Source organism: Tachypleus tridentatus, chromosome 10 (genome assembly GCF_004210375.1).
Source record: "Tachypleus tridentatus isolate NWPU-2018 chromosome 10, ASM421037v1, whole genome shotgun sequence".
Lineage (NCBI taxonomy): Eukaryota > Metazoa > Arthropoda > Merostomata > Xiphosura > Limulidae > Tachypleus > Tachypleus tridentatus.
This window is the reverse complement of record NC_134834.1, coordinates 47,141,323-47,148,012: the sequence shown is the minus strand read 5'-3', so window position 1 is coordinate 47,148,012 and position 6,690 is coordinate 47,141,323. Positions and strand designations below refer to the sequence as shown.

The 6,690-nt window shown below is 30.6% G+C and overlaps 1 pseudogene across 1 annotated transcript in view; it reads right to left on the bottom strand.

The window, feature by feature from the left end:
* Window positions 1–4,380: 4,380 nt before the first annotated feature.
* Window positions 4,381–6,690, bottom strand: part of LOC143228347 (serine/threonine-protein kinase 10-like) — an 89,648-nt pseudogene continuing 87,338 nt past the window's right edge. Inside the window, exon 26 of the transcript XR_013015319.1 lies at window positions 4,381–5,892. The product of XR_013015319.1 is annotated as a serine/threonine-protein kinase 10-like (transcript). The remainder of the gene's footprint in view (window positions 5,893–6,690) is intronic.

Here is a 6,690-nt window from a genome sequence, read left to right as displayed (position 1 = left end):
AGTATTGATTATAATGCGCTCAAAGCCCCAAAGTAGTTTTTACACAAACCATTAAGCCATACTCGGTCTTTGTCAATAAAATAATGTGAAATTACATGAACTAAAGAAAACCTATTAAGAATATAAAACTATCCCAGAAAGAGAGGTAATGCAGTGTAATGATAGTCCATTATACATTTTCCACAGGCTCCCGTTGTTACCAATTGGATCATTCTTCGCGTATACTCTAACTAATGTGTCGTAACACAGAACATACTTAATAACAGCATTTTGTTTTCAAAATGAAATACGAATGTTATATTTCTTTTATAGATTATAGGAAAAGTCTAACCTTTCAACTGCAGTTGACATCATATAAAGTGAACACTTTGCAGCCAACATTTTAGCCCGTCGCAAAAAGTTAAGAATTTTTGCGCATGGATGATAAGCAGATATACACAACCACAAAAGGGTTAATTCCAATCATTACTACTGGGATTTTTTATCTATTTTATACAAAAAGTAGGCGATTTCAAACTTTTTTATTAGGAGGGGTCTGTTCTTTACCCTTAGATGATGCAATTTGTGGTCCCGATCAGTAATGAGCGCCAGTAAAGCAAGTCGGTAATATTGTGGTTAGCTTCTTTGTCCTTATTTAAAAACACACAGGCCTCTTTAATAAGACTTAGATTTCTAAAACCTACATTTTCTCATAAAAACAAGTTAATTAATGAAGAAACCAATAACTATTGGCAGGTAGATCAACATTTGAGTGTTGTGTTTTCGTAGGGTCCAACTTCAATAATTTACGAATTAAAGTTGTTGTTGAATTAAGCACAAAGCTACACAATGGGCTATCTATGCTCTGCCCACCACGGGTATGGAAATCCGGTTTTTAGCGTTGTAAGTTCGCAGACGCGCCGCTGTACCACTGGGGTGCACGAATGAAAGATTTAAGATTAGAAGAATGCAAATTTCCGAGGAATGTTTACTAAATCAGAAAATAACTATTTTCTAAACTGCTCGTTATATTAACTTTTACTTGAACTTTGAAATTATGAATACTTTCATGCATTTATTACTTAAATCTTTTTATCAAACAATCCACACACTTTTAAAAGGTTGTACTGGTACTTTTAGTGAGTATGAAAGATAGTTATATAGTTGCTAGTTATGTATTACTAGTGTTGTCCTACGTCCCAGTTTCAGCTGGAAAGTGCAGATTACATAGGAACTTTCAGTTTTCTGGTTATTCTGTTTAAACTTTAAAACAAATTATGAGCAAGTACTAAAAAGGTTTCATATAATGTTATGGTAAATATATACAGCATTCTTATGCCTTCAGACTTTTTTAAAAAATCTAATTTTGCTATTTTCGAAACTGACAAAAATAACAGCACAATATGAAGTAGTCATACAGACCAATATTACCTCGAAACATGTAGTATGTTTCCTCAAAAATAAATCACGCCATTCTGCTAATAAATCGTTGTTTACCAGTTTATTATTATTCGAACTCATTAGTACGAGTTAACAGAAAGCAATATTTTAATGAAGTAGAAGGTTAACAGAAGGCTGAAACAATAATGAGTTACACACTACTGGTGAGCCCTATATACAGTCAACACAATAAAAGCAAGACGCCTGATGTAATCTACAAAAAATCAGGGATAGATCAAAAGCCAGGTACTATCTCTGATAAGACTACAGAAAAATACTGTATCTGATGAACAGGTTTGCTTTCTCTTCAAAACTGTACATTTACCTCCCATGTCCTCAAAAGTATTTAAACCATCTCTGTATTTTATTTAAGTATAAGTACAAGTGTTCTGAACACAAAACACCTGCTGATATAGCTGAGGTATGGACTTGACGTAACAAATTTCGTTTTCTTTGTTTAGACTTTGTACTGTAAAATAGAACAATATCACTAACTAAACGTCAAGTGGTTCATGTTTTTGCGTGTGGTCAACAATTTCTTTCATGCCTGTGCAGTGGCACCCTTCTCCCGTAGACACGTCAGCAGGTGGCCAGTACTGATGGAGTCACGAGGTGATTATTAAGTACTCGTTGATACTCTCATTTCCCGCCTTCCTGTAGTTTATGGCGGGTTTCCGACACCCCTGGTGGTGATAGAAATTATACCAAGCTGTTTCTCACTGCACTTCAATGAAGTTCAAAAATGGTCTTTCCGCTGCCAAAACCAGAGATCGGAAAATTCCGTGAATGTTAATTATAACAGTAAGTCTATGTGTATAGTCTTTCATTAAGTACACCCCTTCTGAACTTAACTGATTAATAGTACCTAATAATCTATATTGATTTAATATAATTATATATAATATACATATAAATGAAAGCACTCACACATCGATGTACAGTATGATCAAATACATATGGGGATTATACACGTGCATGAAGACATTATTTATTACCATTCAACTGAATTAAAGCGATATACACGTACATTACAAACTACTGAATTGTAACAAAATATTTTCCTTAAAAATTAAGAAAAAAACTTTAAGACCTAAAGAATACATAATCATATAGTAACCATACACACTTTTTTACTTATGACCTTTAATTGAAAAAAAATCACAAAATATAGAAGTGGTGCACTGTTTCTTTCTGATATAAACAAGTCTTTGTAATGTTATTTTTTTTTATGTGGTATTATACTTGAACTGGCGGAAGCGAGTTGTTGAAATTCACACATTAGCGTGTTTCCATATTATAAACAAAGGACACAGAGTAGTATAACACAACCTATGAATAAGGGGTCATTTTGTCCTTCAAGGCAATCCTGGAACATCGACAGAGAATCAAGACAGGGATATGTAACCAAATTCTAAAAAAAAAAAAAAAAAAAAAGCATAAAAAGTGTAGTATACCATAATCCAATGCCGCATATGTAATCGACTATTCCAAACAACATTTATAGAAGCTTCTCCCTATCATACGAATTGGCACCAGTACTAGTATCTGTGTGGTCTGCAAATGGTAGGGGCAGAAACGGAAGTGGCACCAGTTTATTAGTTAACTTTTGGCATGTGTAACCTCGAGAATTAGTACATGATCTTTCAACATTCGGTTAATAATAATGTTATTAGATGTAGAGTATTTGCATGAAATGTAGAAAGATTACGTGAATATATATGAATGATGACATATTCTGTGCTAGTTATGCAAGAGTGAAATTCATGTCCATTTCAGTCATCAACAACCCACGGACTGACGTTCATAAAAGGATATTTAAGCTATCAAAATTACCCTTTCATTATATAAAAACAAAAAACTCCTGCATGAGATTATCCATGCCAAGCTTTTAAAAATCAATTGAAATTTTAAAAATATTTTTAATAGTTTGCTTTTAGTTAGATAAAAACCTAATTCATACATTGGAAGTTAGAGAAAAATATGTCTTGTTGAAAGACGGGTATCAGGATGACTTAATAATCTGAAAACTTCATAAAACATTGAAAACACTGATGTATATTGTTGTCATGAGGTATCAACAAATGAATGTGTATAATGTTGGTCTTGAACCTTCATGGAATATTGCATTCTATATGAATCTCCTGATAGTTCTATCTATAGGTATCATCAGCTAAGTTTGATGTGTATAACATTGGAACCTTTAGGAATATCCTGAGAGTACTATTAAAAGATATCAGTAGTTATTTCAATTTAGCTGAAGAAATAGCTACATTGACTGACGTGTATAGTACTATTTTCTCACAACAGAAAAAAAAATTATTAAAGTAACTCTAATTAATTAGAAAAATAAGAGATTTTAGATAAATGTAACTCTTACATTAATAAACATGATTTAGTTTTTATTTCCAATTTTGAACATCAAAACAGACTACACAAAATAAACAATGAATTTGAAATTGCTTGAATTATACACAATATAAGCATCCTAAACAACTTGTAACTGACTTTTTCAATGATGATAATGTCCAGATTAAAAAAGATTTAATAATATTAAATGATAATTACTCTAATTTACTTTATAGATTTATAAGACTGCAATATGGCTCGTCAACTATTAAAGTTTCATGTGAATGCATATCCTTATTTGTGAAGATAATTTATCCAAACATTTAATGCTGTGTTATCTATCTGAAAAAATGTTACAGTTAACACTGGTGGGTCATAACAGTCTTTCCTTAAGACCCATATGACTCATCCCCATGAGTCATGGCCTATTTTCTTGTTAAAGGGCTACTTACTGGCTGGAACAGAACAGCTATATATACACTCTTCCTAAAAAAAAGTAATTGTAAAATGACTAGTGGGACCTTCAAAAGTATTGGCAAAATAGGCTTGGGAGCCAATGTGTTAAATAATCAGCTCACTATAAATGTGCATTAAAAACCACATCCTTAAATGTAATGAAAGTTTAAAATCAGTATTTTATTAAAAACCAACCTCAAAATTAAATACATCTAGAAACATTAAATTTGGCATGTATACTTCAGGAAATTTTTATCTCACTGAAATGTGTATAATAATTTTATTAGAAAAAAAAATTGAGAATTTTACCATGAATCATGTACAACAGTATCTATAACACACTAACTTCAATACTATAGTTTTGTATATCTAATTATTCAGGTCTATAATGACATCAAAGAAAAAAAACATGAATTAAATTGCATGCTAGTCAACAGTTTCATAATTACAATCAACTTTATACAGTGTGAGGAAGGAGTATTGATACACAAGAATTTCAGAACTACTAGGTTTTCTTATGAATGAAGAAAATAAACATTTTACATCTTTGAACAACACATTAAAAACAATTATAGTAAAATGTATAGGCTAGGAACACAAAATCAACAGTTTTCAATTTATGATAACATTTGTCTGCAAATCGAGATTTAGTACATAAGAGGATGAATCATCATTCAGAAAGTATATATTGGATGTGAAGTTAACTATGAATAACTAGCTTCAGGACAAAGTGTTTGAGTACAAATTCAAGTTTTGTAATCAACTATGATAGTGAAACTAAATCCTATGATTAGTAAGTACTGCACCTAAAATCACTTATTGTAAATTTTTAGAACACAGAGTTCTCTAAAAAAAGAAAAGCACTATCTTATATTCAACATTTGTACACCTGTGGCATCAACAACTCTAATATATTTCTTTTCCTCTCAGTATGAAGATACACTTACCAAAATAGGCTGTTAAGCTTACAATCACAGCATCTTATGGATGTTGGAAAACAAAAGTAACATGTATATAACAAAATAAAAATCTGTAGATAAAAATAATTAATTGATATCTAAGTCAACACTGTGTTTTATCAAATAGAAAAGCTAATATACAAATTAAAAACATTATCAGCACAATCACAGAGCTTTCAGGTGTAACTTAACAATATGGAATACCATGATTATAGAAATACTCCACAGTAATTTTATGTCACTGCTACTTTGTTTCTTTGTATCACTAAACTGCTAAAAAATACTTGAAAAAAGTTAAGAAAAATAAAGTTACTTGGATGTCACACCAGGTTTTTCCTTATGAGTTACAAGAATGAAACAAAAGTAACATGGCTCCCACATAATTTGATTTTTCCAACTACCTTTAAAACTGTATTTTGCTTCAAAACAAACTAATATGCAAATTTTGATTTCTTACGACTAAAAAATCTTGTTCTCTGAAATACAACTGTGTCAAATTTTATTTTGTAAATTATAAAGCAAAAGCCCAATTTTATCACATTAACATATATAAAATGTTTTGAAAACAAAAAAGAAAATCTTATTACTTAAGGTTAATTACTGAATTAAAAGTTGATTCTGATCCTACAGTGAATTCACAGTCTGCAAAGGCAATATTTCTATAAAACTGTTTTTGTTCTTCCTTTTGTTTGGAGAACTCCTCCTCTAGTTCCTTGATAAAAACAAAGCACAAACAATTATTAGAATGGTTTGAAATACTTAATCACAAAATTTTTTGTAGCAACTAATGACACCATATAGAATAAATACCCTACTATTTAAGTTAGCCATCATATGAAAATGTATTGCACAATAAACTTACACAGTAACAATTCTAAAATTGGCACTGTATAGAAATTGAGACAAGTACTATTAATTCTAATTATTAGTACTGTATAGTACATCTAATATTAGTTATTCTAACAATAATGAATTTGTCAAGAACTGTTTAACCACAAAACAATGACTTGCAAAATCTGAGTCAAACAGTGTATATTGTAATCTAAGCAATGAGATGAATCACAATCAAAATTATACAGCAAATGAATCAAGCATTGCTCAACAAAGTAATAGTAAAATGTACTTAACAATTCAAACAGAATCAAGTTAGATACATTGGCACTGTACAATTAAACTCAAGCAACCATATAAAATAAATAAGCTACTCATCATTAAATTAACTTAAAACCAAGCTTTAAAATTCCATTATTAAATTTTATAAGCAATATTTCTATGATTTTGGGATTTTGAAGACCATTAATTGTCAATTTCTTCACTGGTCATAAAGACTAGCTTTTGCCCTATTTTACATGTATGTATTTATGCCTGTAATAGGATACAACCTCTCACATCAGACTACCAATAACTCATGCAAAAACAGGAAACACTGACAAGTATATTGTATAATTCAGGATATATTTTACAGTAATCTTGTTGAGTCAAAGCTTTGCCCATCTCTGACAAAGACAAT